A 17,129-nucleotide genomic window follows, 5' to 3' on the forward strand; every position below is an offset into this window, starting at 1 on the left:
GATCGGTGCGCTGGCAGAACGGTAAAAAAAAAAAAAAAGTCCTGCTACCCGCATCTTTGAGGCGCTGTAGGAGCAGTGTATACACCGCTCCTACAGCGCCCTTGCCCATTGGAAATCAATGGGCAGCGTCTCCGAACCGCCGACAAAGTGCTTTTTCGGCTGCTGGCGGAGGTTAAAAGCGCCCTGCTAGTGGCCAAATAGCGCCGCAAAAACAATGGTAAAGTGGCCCTTTACCGCCGACGCCCCCAGTGTGAAAGTAGCACAGTGCTGGATAGCAAACAATATTATGGTCATAAAGGGGGTAAAACCTTCTGGGAGGTCAAAAACAAACAACAAACTGAAAGACAAAAAGTTAAGGAAATAAGCAACAAGACAAGAGTATGAGCAACAAAAGGCACTGACTATTTTATTGGATGTTAAAAGCATATTATTTTGAAACTTTTAAAAACAGTGAATTTTATTCAAAAAATGTGGCATGAAAACAAAAGCAAATAAATACCCGACACAATCTCACACAGCAAGACTCAAACTATACAATAGTCCATTTAAGTATTTAACCACGTTTACCAAAAAAAAAAAAACTGGGCCCCAATATCCCTAACAAAGAATAGCTAGGATTAGGAAAGGAAGGGTGGACCAGGTCAGCTTGATTGTAGAAACCATTTATGCTGACGGACGATACAAGATTGGAAAAATGTAAAGGTGAGGTGCATAAAGAACTGGTATATATGTTTCCACTCCAAAAGTACACGGCCAATCACAGGCGGATGAGAAAATTGCAGATCTGCATGGTGACAGCCAAAACAGATGGGGGAAGCTGAAAAAGAAAAAAACATTAAAGAGTCAGAAACTGACAAATTTAGAAATACATGGTAACATACCTCTAACGTTGGTTAACTAAAAAATGGGTGGGCCAGGGATTTAAATTTCCATTTAGAACTGGCTGGGCTCACATGGGGAATGCAGCGGCTCACAGCAGGAGTCCGGTGCGTCTCCATTCAATGTTTCAGGTCCAATTTTGGCTGAATTCAGACCTGAAAGGAACCAAAAGATGCGCAATTCACACTGGAGACTGCAGAGATGTGTGAAGCGGCTCCATAGAGAGTTGGCCACAATCTCCTGCTATGCGCATCAGATGCGGTGGAAACCCTCATCCAATTCGCAATAGTGTGAACCCGGTCACAAAGTTTGTAAAAGATAGTTTAATTGAAATATAATAAGTACACTGAGGAGTGAGGAAACCTACCTACTCCAAACCACTAAAAACTAGGAATTACCCCAACCGCTGGCTACACAGACAGATAGATCACCACCCCCTAGACTGACACCCCCATAACAAACTACTGACACCTCAGACTGACCCCCATCCAACTGAAACACCAGACTGAGCCCCTGTCACTAATACACGTCACCCCCAACTAATGACAATAATAACTGCTACCAGTTTCCTTTTTCCCCTCTATGACAGTTGGGGGGTTAAGTTTGTTTCCTCCCACAATAGTACTAATGCAGGTCGTGAAATTCTGTATCCCCTCTTATAAGATCACAGGCCATGAAAATAGGCATCCCTCTTGTTGTAATGAAAGCATTTAAAATAGGTATCCCCTCCAGTAATGCAGGCCGTGAAAATAGGTAAGGATGCACGGAATGGGTTTTTTGGTGCCGAAACTGATACCGAAAATAAATCTTCTTTGATCGCGAAAACTGAATAACACCGATCCCGAAAAGTGACTGTTTTTAAAAATATTTTTATACAGGAGATGGTCAGAGACTGGGGACATGGTGCAGGAGATCAATACAGCCTCACCAATGCCCGTCAGATGCAGCCAGCCAGTGTCCGCGGTAGTGCAGCCAGCGTCCCAGCCTGTGTCCGCGGTAGTGCAGCCAGCGTCCCAGCCTGTGTCCGCGGAAGTGCAGTAAGACTTGCCACCCCCCGTGACATCCAGACTTGCCACCCCCCCGTGACATACATGCCCTGGGTGACATCCAGACTTGCCACCCCCCTGGGTGACATCTAGACTTGCCACCGCCCCCATATGTGACATCCAGACTTGCCACCGCCCCCATATGTAACATCCAGACTTGCCCCCCCATATGTGACATCCAGACTTGCCCCCCCATATGTGACATCCAGACTTGCCCCCCCATATGTGACATCCAGACTTGCCTGCCCCCCCCCATATGTGACATCCAGACTTGCCCCCCATATGTGACATCCAGGCTTGCCTGCCCCATATGTGACATCCAGACTTGCCTGCCCCCCCATATGTGAAATCCAGACTTCCCTCCCCCCCATATGTGACATCCAGACTTGCCTGCCCCCCCATATGTGACATCCAGACTTGCCTGCCCCCCCATATGTGACATCCAGACTTGCCTGCCCCCCATATGTGACATCCAGACTTGCCTGCCCCCCATATGTGACATCCAGACTTGCTTGCCCCCCCATATGTGACATCCAGACTTGCCCCCCATATGTGACATCCAGACTTGCCCCACCCATATGTGACATCCAGACTTGCCTCCCCCCCATATGTGACATCCAGACTTGCCTGCCCCCCCCATATGTGACATCCAGACTTGCCTGCCCCCTCCCCCCCATATGTGACATCCAGACTTGCCTGCCCCCTCCCCCCATATGTGACATCCAGACTTGCCTACCCCCCCCATATGTGACATCCAGACTTGCCTCCCCCCACCCATATGTGACATCCAGACTTGCCCCCCCCACCCATATGTGACATCCAGACTTGCCTCCCCCCACCCATATGTGACATCCAGACTTGCCTACCCCACCATATGTGACATCCAGACTTGCCTACCCCACCATATGTGACATCCAGACTTGCCTACCCCCCCATATGTGACATCCAGACTTGCCTGCACCCCCATATGTGACATCCAGACTTGCCTGCCCCGCCCCCTCATATGTGACATCCAGACTTGCCTGCCCCCCCATCCCATATGTGACATCCAGACTTGCCTGTCCCCCCATATGTGACATCCAGACTTGCCTGCCCCCCCATATGTGACATCCAGACTTGCCTGCCCCCCCATATGTGACATTCAGACTTGCCTGCCCCCCCATATGATATGTGACATCCAGACTTGCCTGCCCCCCCCATATGTGACATCCAGACTTGCCTTCCCCCCCACCCATATGTGACATCCAGACTCCCCCCCCCACCCATATGTGACATCCAGACTTGCCTCCCCCCACCCATATGTGACATCCAGACTTGCCTACCCCACCATATGTGACATCCAGACTTGCCTACCCCCCCATATGTGACATCCAGACTTGCCTGCCCCCCCATATGTGACATCCAGACTTGCCTGCCCCCCCATATGTGACATCCAGACTTGCCTGCCCCCCATATGTGACATCCAGACTTGCCTGCCCCCCCATATGTGACATCCAGACTTGCCTGCCCCCCCATATGTGACATCCAGACTTGCCTGCCCCCCCATATGTGACATCCAGACTTGCCTGCCCCCCCATATGTGACATCCAGACTTGCCTACCCCCCCATATGTGATATCCAGACTTGCCTGCCACCCCCACCCCCATATGTGACATCCAGACTTGCCTGCCACCCCCCATATGTGACATCCAGACTTGCCTGCCACCCCCCCATATGTGACATCCAGACTTGCCTGCCCCCCCATATGTGACATCCAGACTTACCTGCCCCCCCATATGCGACATCCAGACATGCCTACACCCCCCCCCGCATATGTGACATCCAGACTTGCCTACTCCCCCATATGTGATATCCAGACTTGCCTGCCCCCCCATATGTGACATCCAGACTTGCCTGCCCCCCCTATATGTGACATCCAGACTTGCCTGCCCCCCCCCTATATGTGACATCCAGACTTGCCTGCCCCCCCCCATGTGACATCCAGACTTGCCTCCCCCCCTATATGTGACATCCAGACTTGCCTGACCCCCCCATATGTGACATCCAGACTTGCCTGCCCCCCCATATGTGACATCCAGACTTGCCTGCCGCCCCCCCATATGTGACATCCAGACTTGCCTGCTCCCCACCCCCATATGTGACATCCAGACTTGCCTGCCCCCCACCCCATATGTGACATCCAGACTTGCCTGCCCTCCACCCCATATGTGACATCCAGACTTGCCTGCCCCCCCATATGTGACACCCAGACTTGCCTGCCCCCCTCTATATGTGATATCCAGACTTGCCTTGCCCTGCCCCCCCATATGTGACATCCAGACTTGCCCTGCCCCCCCATATGTGACATCCAGACTTCCCCCCCCATATGTGACATCCAGACTTGCCCCCCCATATGTGACATCCAGACTTGCCCCCCCCATATGTGACATCCAGACTGCCCCCCTTGTGACATCCAGACTGCCCCCCCTGTGACAGACTTGCCCCATGTGACATCCAGATTTGCCCCGTGTGACATTCAGACTGCCTCCCCTTGTGACATCCAGACTGCCCCCCCCGTGACAGACTTGTCCCGTGAGACATCCAGACTTGCCCCCCTTGTAACATCCAGACTTGCCCTCCCTCCTCTGTGACATCCAGACTTGCCACCCCCCTGTGACATCCAGACTTGCCCCCCCCATATGTGACATCCAGACTTGCCCCCCCATATGTGACATCCAGACTTGCCCCCCCATATGTGACATCCAGACTTGCCGCCCCCATATGTGGCATCCAGACTTGCCCCCCCCCATATGTGACATCCAGACTTGCCGCCCCCATGTGTGACATCCAGACTTCCCCCCCATATGTGACATCCAGACTTGCTCCCCCATATGTGACATCCAGACTTGCCCCCCATATGTGACATCCAGACTTGCCCCCCCATATGTGACATCCAGACTTGCCTGCCCCCCCCCATATGTGACATCCAGACTTGCCCCCCATATGTGACATCCAGGCTTGCCTGCCCCATATGTGACATCCAGACTTGCCTGCCCCCCCATATGTGAAATCCAGACTTCCCTCCCCCCCATATGTGACATCCAGACTTGCCTGCCCCCCCATATGTGACATCCAGACTTGCCTGCCCCCCCATATGTGACATCCAGACTTGCCTGCCCCCCATATGTGACATCCAGACTTGCCTGCCCCCCATATGTGACATCCAGACTTGCTTGCCCCCCCATATGTGACATCCAGACTTGCCCCCCCATATGTGACATCCAGACTTGCCCCACCCATATGTGACATCCAGACTTGCCTCCCCCCCATATGTGACATCCAGACTTGCCTGCCCCCCCCATATGTGACATCCAGACTTGCCTGCCCCCTCCCCCCCATATGTGACATCCAGACTTGCCTGCCCCCTCCCCCCCCATATGTGACATCCAGACTTGCCTACCCCCCCCCATATGTGACATCCAGACTTGCCTCCCCCCACCCATATGTGACATCCAGACTTGCCCCCCCCACCCATATGTGACATCCAGACTTGCCTCCCCCCACCCATATGTGACATCCAGACTTGCCTACCCCACCATATGTGACATCCAGACTTGCCTACCCCACCATATGTGACATCCAGACTTGCCTACCCCCCCATATGTGACATCCAGACTTGCCTGCACCCCCATATGTGACATCCAGACTTGCCTGCCCCGCCCCCTCATATGTGACATCCAGACTTGCCTGCCCCCCCATCCCATATGTGACATCCAGACTTGCCTGTCCCCCCATATGTGACATCCAGACTTGCCTGCCCCCCCATATGTGACATCCAGACTTGCCTGCCCCCCCATATGTGACATCCAGACTTGCCTGCCCCCCCATATGATATGTGACATCCAGACTTGCCTGCCCCCCCCCATATGTGACATCCAGACTTGCCTTCCCCCCCACCCATATGTGACATCCAGACTCCCCCCCCCACCCATATGTGACATCCAGACTTGCCTCCCCCCACCCATATGTGACATCCAGACTTGCCTACCCCACCATATGTGACATCCAGACTTGCCTACCCCCCCATATGTGACATCCAGACTTGCCTGCCCCCCCATATGTGACATCCAGACTTGCCTGCCCCCCCATATGTGACATCCAGACTTGCCTGCCCCCCATATGTGACATCCAGACTTGCCTGCCCCCCCATATGTGACATCCAGACTTGCCTGCCCCCCCATATGTGACATCCAGACTTGCCTGCCCCCCCCATATGTGACATCCAGACTTGCCTGCCCCCCCATATGTGACATCCAGACTTGCCTACCCCCCCATATGTGATATCCAGACTTGCCTGCCACCCCCACCCCCATATGTGACATCCAGACTTGCCTGCCACCCCCCATATGTGACATCCAGACTTGCCTGCCACCCCCCCATATGTGACATCCAGACTTGCCTGCCCCCCATATGTGACATCCAGACTTACCTGCCCCCCCATATGCGACATCCAGACATGCCTACACCCCCCCCCGCATATGTGACATCCAGACTTGCCTACTCCCCCATATGTGATATCCAGACTTGCCTGCCCCCCCATATGTGACATCCAGACTTGCCTGCCCCCCCTATATGTGACATCCAGACTTGCCTGCCCCCCCTATATGTGACATCCAGACTTGCCTGCCCCCCCCATGTGACATCCAGACTTGCCTCCCCCCCTATATGTGACATCCAGACTTGCCTGACCCCCCCATATGTGACATCCAGACTTGCCTGCCCCCCCATATGTGACATCCAGACTTGCCTGCCGCCCCCCCATATGTGACATCCAGACTTGCCTGCTCCCCACCCCCATATGTGACATCCAGACTTGCCTGCCCCCCACCCCATATGTGACATCCAGACTTGCCTGCCCTCCACCCCATATGTGACATCCAGACTTGCCTGCCCCCCCATATGTGACACCCAGACTTGCCTGCCCCCCTCTATATGTGATATCCAGACTTGCCTTGCCCTGCCCCCCCATATGTGACATCCAGACTTGCCCTGCCCCCCCCCATATGTGACATCCAGACTTCCCCCCCATATGTGACATCCAGACTTGCCCCCCCATATGTGACATCCAGACTTGCCCCCCCCATATGTGACATCCAGACTGCCCCCCTTGTGACATCCAGACTGCCCCCCCTGTGACAGACTTGCCCCATGTGACATCCAGATTTGCCCCGTGTGACATTCAGACTGCCTCCCCTTGTGACATCCAGACTGCCCCCCCCATGACAGACTTGTCCCGTGAGACATCCAGACTTGCCCCCCTTGTAACATCCAGACTTGCCCTCCCTCCTCTGTGACATCCAGACTTGCCACCCCCCTGTGACATCCAGACTTGCCCCCCCCATATGTGACATCCAGACTTGCCCCCCCATATGTGACATCCAGACTTGCCCCCCCATATGTGACATCCAGACTTGCCGCCCCCATATGTGGCATCCAGACTTGCCCCCCCCATATGTGACATCCAGACTTGCCGCCCCCATGTGTGACATCCAGACTTCCCCCCCATATGTGACATCCAGACTTGCCCCCCCATATGTGACATCCAGACTTGCCCCCCCATATGTGACATCCAGACTTGCCCCCCCATATGTGACATCCAGACTTGCCCCCCCATATGTGACATCCAGACTTGCCCCCCCCATTTGTGACATCCAGACTTGCCCCCCCATATGTGACATCCAGACTTGCCCCCCCCCCATATGTGACATCCAGACTTGCCCCCCCCCATATGTGACATCCGGACTTGCCCCCCCCATATGTGACATCCAGACTTGCCCCCCCATATGTGACATCCAGACTTGCCCCCCTATATGTGACATCCAGACTTGCCCCCCCATATGTGACATACAGACTTGCCCTGTGTGACATACAGACTTGCCCCCCGTGACAGACTTACCCCGTGAGACATCCAGACCTGCCCCCCCTTGTAACATCCAGACTTGCCCCCCCTCTGTGACATCCAGACTTGCCCCCCCATGACAGACTTGTCCCGTGAGACATCCAGACTTGCCCCCCCTTGTTACATCCAGACTTGCCCCCCCTCTGTGACATCCAGACTTGCCCCCCCTCTGTAACATCCAGACTTGCCGCCCCCCATATGTGACATACAGACTTGCCCCCACCAGGTGACATCCTTGCCCCGTGTGACATCCAGACTGGCCCCCCGTGACATCCAGACTGGCCCCCACCAGGTGACATCCAGACTTGCCCCCCCTGTGACAGACTTGCCCTGTGTGACATCCAGACTGCCCCCCATGTGACATCCAGAGTGGCCCCCCCGGTGACATCCAGAATGCCCCCCCAGTGACATCCAGAATGCCCCCCCAGTGACATCCAGACTTGCCCTCCCCCCGGTGACATCCAGACTTGCCCTCCCCCCGGTGACATCCAGACTTGCCCTTCCCCCGGTGACATCCAGACTTGCCCTTTCCCCTGGTGACATCCAGACTTGCCCTTCCCCCCGGTGACATCCAGACTTGCCCTTCCCCCGGTGACATCCAGACTTGCCCCGTGTGACATCCAGACTGCCCCTCTGTGACAGACTTGCCCTGGGTGACATCCAGACTTGCCCCCCTGCTGTGACATCAAGACTTGCCCCCCGGTGAGACATCCAGAATGCCCCCCTGTGACAGACTTGCCCTGGATGACATTCAGACATGTCCCATCCCAGGTGACATCCAGACTTGCCCCTCCAGGTGACCTCCAGACTTGCCCCTCCAGGTGACATCCAGACTTGCCCCTCCAGGTGACATCCAGACTTGCCCCTCCAGGTGACATCCAGACTTGCCACTCCCCCATATGTGACATCCAGACTTGCCCCCCCATATGTGACATCTGGATTGCCCCCTGTGACATCCAGACTGCCCCCCCAGTGATAGACTTGCCCAGGGTGACATTCAGACTTGCCCCCCTGCTGTGACATCCAGACTTGCGCCCCCCCGGTGACATCCAGAATTGCGCCCCCCCTGACAGACTTGCCCTGGGCGACATCCAGACTTGCCCCCCCGTGACAGACTTGCCCTGGGCGACATCCAGACTTGCCCCCCCCGTGACAGACTTGCCCTAGGCGACATCCAGACTTGCCCCCCCATATGTGACATTAAGATTTCACCCCCATGTGACATCCAAACTTGCCCCCTCCCAGGTGACATCCAGACTTGCCCTCCCCCGGTGACAGACTTGCCCTGTGTGACATCCAGACTGCCCCCCATGACATACTTGCTCTGGGTGACATCCAGACTTGCCGCCCCTCCGGTGACATCCAGACTTGCCCCCCGGTGACATCTAGACTTGCCCCATGTGACATCCTGACTGCCCCCCCGTGACAGACTTGCCTTGGGTGACATCCAGACTTGCCTCCCCCAAAAGACATCCAGACTTGCCCCCCCAGGTGACTTCCAGACTTTCCCCCATATGTGACATCCAGACTTGCCCCCCCAGGTGACATCCACCAGGGGGGCCAGTCTGGATGTCACACAGGGCAGTCTGGAAGTCCCCCCAGGTGACATCCAGACTTGCCCACCCAGGTGACATCCAGACTTGCCCCATGTGACATCCTGACCGCCCCCCGTGACAGACTTGCTCTGGGTGACATGCAGACTTGCCCCCCCAAAAGACATGCAGACTTGCCCCCCCAAGGTGACATCCAGACTTCCACCCATATGTGACATCCAGACTTGCCCCCCCATATGTGACATCCAGACTTGCCCCCCCAAATGTGACATCCAGACTTGCGCTCCCCCATATGTGACATCTAGACTTGCACCCCCATATGTGACATACAGACTTGCCCCCCCCAAGGTGACATCCAGACTTGCCCCCTCATATGTGACATCCAGACTTGCCCCCTCATATGTGACATCCACCAGGGGGCCAGTCTGGATGTCACACGGGGCAGTCTGGATGTCCCCCCAGGTGACATCCAGACTTGCCCCCCAGGTGACATCCAGACTTGCCCCATGTGACATCTTGACTGCCCCCCATGACAGACTTGCCCTGGGTGACATCCAGACTTGCTCCCCCAAAAGACATCCAGACTTGCACCCCCCCCCTTCCGTGACAGACTTGCTCTGGGTGACATCCAGACTTGCCCCCCCAAGGTGACATCAAGACTTGCCCCCCATATGTGACATCCAGACTTGCCCTCCCCCGGTGACAGACTTGCCCATGTGACATCCAGACTGCCCCCCCTCTGGTGACATCCAGACTTGCCCCCCGGTGACATCCTGACTGCCCCCCGTGACAGACTTGCCCTGGGTGACATCTAGACTTGCCTCCCCCAAAAGACATCCAGACTTTCCGCCCCCCCTTTGTGACATCCAGACTTGCCGCCCCCATATGTGACATCCAGACTTGCCCCCCATATGTGACATCCAGACTTGCCCCCCCCATATGTGACATCCAGACTTGCCCCCCCATATGTGACATCCAGACTTGCCCCCCCCCATATGTGACATCCAGACTTGCCCCCCCATATGTGACATCCAGACTTGCCCCCCCATATGTGACATCCAGACTTGCCCCCCCATATGTGACATCCAGAATTGCCCCCCCCCCATATGTGACATCCAGACTTTGCCCCCCCCATATGTGACATCCAGACTTTACCCCCCCATATGTGACATCCAGACTTGCCCCCCATATGTGGCACACAGACTTGCCAGGTGTGACATACAGACTTGCCCCCTGTGACAGACTTACCCCGTGAGTCATCCAGACCTGCCCCCCCTTGTAACATCCAGACTTTCCCCCCCGTCACAGACTTGCCCCGTGAGACATCCAGACTTGCCGCCCCCCCATATGTGACATACAGGCTTGCCCCCACCAGGTGACATCCTTTCCCCGTGGGACATCCAGACTGGCCCCCCCGTGACATCCAGACTGGCCCCCACCAGGTGACATCCAGACTGGCCCCCACTAGGTGACAGACTTGCCCTGTGTGACATCCAGACTTGCCCCGTGTGACATCCAGACTGCCCCTCTGTGACAGACTTGCCCTGGGTGACATCCAGACTTGCCCCCCTGCTGTGACATCAAGACTTGCCCCCCCGGTGAGACATCCAGAATGCCCCCCTGTGACAGACTTGCCCTGGATGACATTCAGACATGCCCCCTCCCAGGTGACATCCAGACTTGCCCCTCCAGGTGACATCCAGACTTCCTCCCCGTGACATCCAGACTTGCCCCTCCCCCATATGTGACATCCAGACTTGCCCCCCCATATGTGACATCCAGACTGCCCCCCCAGTGATAAACTTGCCCTGGGTGACATTCAGACTTGCCCCCCCTGCTGTGACATCCAGACTTGCCCCCCTGTGACATCCAGACTTGCGCCCCCCGTGACAGACTTGCCCTGGGCGACATCCAGACTTGCCCCCATGACAGACTTGCCCTGGGCGACATCCAGACTTGCCCCCCCATATGTGACATTAAGATTTCACTCCCATGTGGCATCCAGACTTGCTCCCTCCCAGGTGACATCCAGACTTGCCCTCCCCGTGACAGACTTGCCCTGGGTGACATCCAGACTTGCCTCCCCAAAAGACATCCAGACTTGCCCCCCCAAGGTGACATCCAAATGTCCCCCCCATATGTGACATCCAGACTTGCCCCCCCCATATGTGACATCCAGACTTGCCCCCCCAAGGTGACATCCAAACTTCCCCCCCATATGTGACATCCAGACTTGCCCCCCCATATGTGACATCCAGACTTGCCCCCTCATATGTGACATCCAGACTTGCCCCCCCATATGTGACATACAGACTTGCCCGGTGTGACATACAGACTTGCCCCCCCAAGGTGACATCCAGACTTGCCCTTCCCCCCGGTGACATCCAGACTTGCCCTTCCCCCCGGTAACATCCAGACTTGCCCCGTGTGACATCCAGACTGCCCCTCTGTGACAGACTTGCCCTGGGTGACATCCAGACTTGCCCCCCTGCTGTGATATCAAGACTTGCCCCCGGTGAGACATCCAGAATGCCCCCCTGTGACAGACTTGCCCTGGATGACATTCAGACATGTGCCATCTTAGGTGACATCCAGACTTGCCCCTCCAGGTGACCTCCAGACTTGCCCTCCCAGGTGACATCCAGAATTGCCCTCCCAGGTGACATCCAGAATTGCCACTCCCCCATATGTGACATCCAGACTTGCCACTCCCCCATATGTGACATCCAGACGTGCCCCCCATATGTGACATCTAGACTGCCCCCCCCAGTGATAGACTTGCCCAGGGTGACATTCAGACTTGCCCCCCCTGCTGTGACATCCAGACTTGCCCCCTGTGACATCCAGACTTGCGCCCCCCCGGTGACATCCAGACTTGTGCCCCCCCGTGACAGACTTGCCCTGGGCGACATCCAGACTTGCCCCCCGTGACAGACTTGCCCTGGGCGACATCCAGACTTGCCCCCCATATGTGACATTAAGATTTCACCCCATGTGACATCCAGACTTGCCCCCTCCCAGGTGACATCCAGACTTGCCCTCCCCCGGTGACAGACTTGCCCCGTGTGACATCCAGACTGCCCCCCCGTGACATACTTGCCCTGGGTGACATCCAGACTTGCCCCCCGGTGACATCTAGACTTGCCCCATGTGACATCCTGACTGCCCCCCGTGACAGACTTGCCTTGGGTGACATCCAGACTTGCCTCCCCCAAAAGACATCCAGATATTGCCCCCCCAGGTGACTTCCAGACTTTCCCCCCATATGTGACATCCAGACTTGCCCCCCCCAGGTGACATCCACCAGGGGGGGCCAGTCTGGATGTCACACGGGGCAGTCTGGATGTCCCCCCAGGTGACATCCAGACTTGCCCCCCCAGGTGACATCCAGACTTGCCCCCCCAGGTGACATCCAGACTTGCCCCCTGACATCCAGACTTGCCCCATGTGACATCCTGACCGCCCCCGTGACAGACTTGCCCTGGGTGACATCCAGACTTGCCCCCAAAAGACATCCAGACTTGCCCCCCCCGTGACAGACTTGCCCTGGGTGACATCCAGACTTGCCCCCCCAAAAAGACACCCAGACTTGCCCCCCCAAGGTGACATCCAGACTTCCCCCCCATATGTGACATCCAGACTTGCCCCCCCCATATGTGACATCCAGACTTGTGCCCCCCCCATACGTGACATCTAGACTTCCCCCCATATGTGACATCTAGACCTCCCCCCATATCTGACATACAGACTTGCCCCCCGTGGCAGACTTGCCCTGGGCGACATCCAGACTTGCCCCCCATATGTGACATTAAGATTTCACCCCCATGTGACATCCAGACTTGCCCCCTCACAGGTGACATCCAGACTTGCCCTCCCCCGGTGACAGACTTGCCCCGTGTGACATCCAGACTGCCCCCCGTGACATACTTGCCCTGGGTGACATCCAGACTTGCCGCCCCTCTGGGGACATCCAGACTTGCCCCCTGGTGACATCTAGACTTGCCCCATGTGACATCCTGACTGCCCCCTCGTGACAGACTTGCCTTGGGTGACATCCAGACTTGCCTCCCCCAAAAGACATCCAGACTTGCCCCCCCAGGTGACTTCCAGACTTTCCCCCCATATGTGACATCCAGACTTGCCCCCCCCGGTGACATCCACCAGGGGGGCGAGGCTGGATTTCACACGGGGCAGTCTGGATGTCCCCTCAGGTGACATCCAGACTTGCCCCCACAGGTGACATCCAGACTTGCCCCCTGACATCCAGACTTGCCCCATGTGACATCCTGACCGCCCCCCGTGACAGACTTGCCCTGGGTGACATCCAGACTTGCCCCTAAAAGACATCCAGACTTGCCCCCCCGTGACAGACTTGCCCTGGGTGACATCCAGACTTGCCCCCCAAAAGACATCCAGACTTGCCCCCCCAAGGTGACATCCAGACTTCCCCCCCATATGTGACATCCAGACTTGCCCCCCCCATATGTGACATCCAGACTTGTGCCCCCCCATACGTGACATCTAGACTTCCCCCCATATGTGACATCTATAATTCCTCCACATATGTGACATACAGACTTGCCCGGTGTGACATACAGACTTGCCCCCCCAAGGTGACATCCAGACTTGCCTCCTCATATGTGACATCCAGACTTGCCCCCCCGGTGACATCCACCAGGAGGGCCAGTCTGGATGTCACACGGGGCAGTCTGGATGTCCCCCCAGGTGACATCCAGACTTGCCCCCCAAGGTGACATCCAGACTTGCCTCCCGTGACAGACTTGCCCTGGGTGACATCCAGACTTGCCCCCCCAAAAGACATCCAGACTTGCACCCCCCCGTGACAGACTTGCCCTGGGTGACATCCAGACTTGCCCCCCCCAAGGTGACATCCAGACTTGAGGCCCCCCGGTGACATCCAGACTTGTCCCCCCATATGTGACATCCAGACTTGCCCTCCCCCAGTGACAGACTTGCCCCGTGTGACATCCAGACTGCCCCCCGTGACAGATTTGCCCTGGGTGACATCCAGACTTACCCCCTCTCTGGTGACATCCAGACTTGCCCCATGTGACATCCTGATTGCCCCCCGTGACAGACTTGCCCTGGGTGACATTCAGACTTGCCTCCCCCAAAATACATCCAGACTTGCCCCCCCCAGGTGACTTCCAGACTTTCCCCCCATATGTGACATCCAGACTTGCCCCCCCAGGTGACATCCAGACTTGCCCCCTGACATCCAGACTGCCCCCGTGACAGACTTGCCCTGGGTGACATCCAGACTTGCCCCCCCAAAAGACATCCAGATTTGCCCCCCCAAGGTGACATCCAGACTTCCCCCCCATATGTGACATCCAGACTTGCCCCCCCATATGTGACATCCAGACTTGCCCCCCCATATGTGACATCTAGACTTGCCCCCCAATATGTGACATACAGACTTGCCCGGTGTGACATACATACTTGCCCCCCCCAAGGTGACATCCAGATTTGCCCCCCCAGGTGACATCCAGACTTGCCCCCTCATATGTGACATCCAGACTTGCCCCCCCAAGGTGAGATCCAGACATGGCCCCCCCCGGTGACATCCATACTTGGGCCCCCCCGCGGTGACATCCAGACTTGCCCTCCCCCGGTGACAGACTTGCCCCGTGTGACATCCAGACTGCCTCCCGTGACAGACTTGCCCTGGGTGACATCCAGACTTGCCCCCCTCTGGTGACATCCAGACTTGCCCCCCGGTGACATCCAGACTTGCCCCATGTGACATCCTGACTGCCCCCCGTGACAGACTTGCCCTGGGTGGACATCTAGACTTGCCTCCCCCAAAAGACATTCAGACTTGCCCCCCCCAGGTGACTTCCAGACTTGCCCCCCATATGTGACATCCAGATTTGCCCCCCCAGGTGACATCCACCGGGGGGGCAGTCTGGATGTCACACGGGGCAGTCTGGATGTCCCCCCAAGTGACATTCAGACTTGCCCCCCCAGGTGACATCCAGACTTGCCCCCTGACATCCAGACTTGCCCCATGTGACATCCTGACTGCCCCCCCGTGACAGACTTGCCCTGGGGTGACATCCAGACTTGCCCTGGGTGACATCCAGACTTGCCCCCCCAAGGTGACATCCAGACTTGCCCCCCCAGGTGACATCCAGACTTGCCCCCTGACATCCAGACTGCCCCCGTGACAGACTTGCCCTGGGTGACATCCAGACTTGCCCCCAAAAGACATCCAGACTTGCCCCCCCATGATAGACTTGCCCTGGGTGACATCCAGACTTGCCCCCCTGAAAAAAAAACAAGACTTGCCCCCCAAGGTGACATCCAGACTTGGGCCCCGTGACATCCAGACTTGCTCCCCCCAGGTGACATCCACCAGGGGGGGCCAGTTTGGATGTCTCCCCATGTGACATCCAGACTTGCCCCCCCAGGTGACATCCACCAGGGGGGGCCAGTTTGGATGTCCCCCCATGCGACATCCAGACTTGCCCCCTCCCAGGTGACATCCAGACTTGCCCCCCCCCCACAGACTTTCCCCCTTGTGACATCTAGACTGCCCCCCCCCAGTGACATGGAACCAGCCTGTGTCCCCCGTTGTCATGGAGATGGAGATGCTCACCTCGGCCAATCAGATGACGATCGAGTCCTCCAATCAGATGAAGAGTGGATAACATTATAAGGCTCAGCAGCCCGAGCCGCGTCACTTAGCTGCTGCTGTGCCAGGAAGAGGGAGTGTTGCTTTTCGGAGCTGTTTTGACAGGACACAGTGCCCTATAGAGGACACATCGGAGACTACATCCCCCCATTCTTCATAGCACATCTATTGGAGAGACAGTAAGTGTCATATGACCGATGTCACCTGACGGCGGGCGGGTCCAGTGTCGGGGATGTGGGCGGGCTTGTGTAATGATCAGTCAGTGTTTTTCTCCCCTCCTTTCTGGTCTGAGGGAAGAGAAATTCCAGGCAGTGACCCTCCATACCCTCCGTGACAGGGGCCCCCCGACACCCTCCGTGACAGGGGCCCCCGACACCCTCCGTGACAGGGGCCCCCGACACCCTCCGTGACAGGGGCCCCCGACACCCTCCGTGACAGGGGCCCCCGACACCCTCCGTGACAGGGGCCCCCGACACCCTCCGTGACAGGGGCTCCCGACACCCTCCGTGACAGGGGCCCCGACACCCTCCGTGACAGGGGCCCCCATATCCACCGTGACAGGGGTCCCCGACACCTACAGTGACAGGGCCCCCCGACACCTACAGTGACAGGGCCCCCCGACACCTTCCGTGACAGCCCCCCTGACATCCTTTATGACAGGGGCCCCCGACACCCTCCGTGACAGGGGCCCCCGACACCCTCCGTGACAGGGGCCCCCGACACCCTCCGTGACAGGGGCCCCCGACACCCTCCGTGACAGGGGCCCCGACACCCTCCGTGACAGGGTCCCTCGACACTCCCCCGTGACAGGGGCACCCATATCCACCGTGACAGGGGTTCCCGACACCTATAGTGACAGGGCCCCCCGACACCTTCCGTGACAGCCCCCCTGACATCCTTTATGACAGGGGCCCCCGACACCCTCCGTGACAGGGGCCCCCGACACCCTCCGTGACAGGGGCCCCCGACACCCTCCGTGACAGGGGCCCCCGACACCCTCCGTGACAGGGGCCCCCGACTCCCTCCATGACAGGGGCCCCCGACTCCCTCCATGA

At 57.2% G+C, this 17,129-nt stretch overlaps 1 long non-coding RNA gene across 1 annotated transcript; it reads right to left on the reverse strand.

The window, feature by feature from the left end:
- Positions 1–381: 381 nt before the first annotated feature.
- Positions 382–16,252, reverse strand: LOC143942392 (uncharacterized). The gene is made up of 2 exons (XR_013264765.1): positions 16,039–16,252; positions 382–817 (listed from the first exon to the last, which is right to left on the reverse strand). It is a non-coding gene; the product is annotated as an uncharacterized LOC143942392 (long non-coding RNA).
- Between the last annotated feature and the right edge of the window lie 877 nt (positions 16,253–17,129).

The sequence above is a fragment of the Lithobates pipiens genome, unplaced genomic scaffold (genome assembly GCF_037356315.1).
Source record: "Lithobates pipiens isolate NorthernLeopardFrog02 unplaced genomic scaffold, aLitPip1_a1.2 Scaffold_10, whole genome shotgun sequence".
In the NCBI taxonomy this organism is placed as follows: domain Eukaryota; kingdom Metazoa; phylum Chordata; class Amphibia; order Anura; family Ranidae; genus Lithobates; species Lithobates pipiens.